Source organism: Cucurbita pepo, unplaced genomic scaffold, assembly GCF_002806865.2.
Source record: "Cucurbita pepo subsp. pepo cultivar mu-cu-16 unplaced genomic scaffold, ASM280686v2 Cp4.1_scaffold004198, whole genome shotgun sequence".
Lineage (NCBI taxonomy): Eukaryota > Viridiplantae > Streptophyta > Magnoliopsida > Cucurbitales > Cucurbitaceae > Cucurbita > Cucurbita pepo.
This window is the reverse complement of record NW_019650185.1, coordinates 1-866: the sequence shown is the minus strand read 5'-3', so window position 1 is coordinate 866 and position 866 is coordinate 1. Positions and strand designations below refer to the sequence as shown.

The following is an 866-nucleotide window of genomic DNA, read 5'->3' as shown; positions in this document are numbered from 1 at the left end:
TCTAATATTTTTGTTTGGATTGAAGGCATTTATCAGTGGAAAAAAACAGGCTTTTATATGTTAAATTATACCCAGAGATATCGAGCTTAACAAGGGACAATCCCCCAATTGTATCTTTCACCATCCGAGTGGTTTCCTCTGCAGGAGGTCGGAAGGCTTGGACTCATCCAGGTAATTTCATTCTCGTTCTCTGAACATTTTCAAGGCAGAGTAGTTAGTTTTCAGATAGAAAAGTCTATTCACCTTCTACTATATCTTCAGATTCTGGTTCATAAATATAAGTTGAAATACTTGATTGATGGGTGAACATGGCTAATCTCTGCTAAGAAATTTGGATAAGTGTTTGGGCCTTCATTTCTTATCCTTTTGCCTCCCCTTGTGTGTGTGTGTGTGTGGAAGGGGGAGGGGGAGAGAGTCTTAATTTCCAGAATTTCTTCTTTTCTCTATGACCTTCAGTTCCTCTATTGACCAATGTTGTTACCCCACCACATCCATGCAGACATAATAGACAAACAGCTTAAGAACAACGACGATTTTATTTGGCCAATTGAAGTTCCATTAACAGGAAAGTTCATCATTGACATCGAATTCATTGACTTGAAGATTGCATCGCCCGAGGTGAGCTTATAAATATCTCTCCATTGCGCTTGCGTTGCATATTTCTTCCAAAAATAATGAAACAGTCCAAGGATCATTGATAAAAACAAGCCACACACAGAAGCAGTTGACAAAAGTTATGCCTGATTATTAAGAAAAAATAGTTATCAATGCCTATGTTTAGGAAAGAACTATTTGGATACCCTTTTTTTCACTCCTCTTTTAACCCATTGTTGTCAAATTACTAACAGGGTGGGGAACCTTCCTCC

The 866-nt window shown here is 38.1% G+C and overlaps 1 long non-coding RNA gene across 1 annotated transcript; it reads left to right on the top strand.

The window, feature by feature from the left end:
• The first annotated feature begins 7 nt into the window (after positions 1-7).
• On the top strand, positions 8-866 carry LOC111787022. Its single transcript, XR_002813871.1, has 3 exons — positions 8-171; positions 500-618; positions 849-866. It is a non-coding gene; the product is annotated as an uncharacterized LOC111787022 (long non-coding RNA).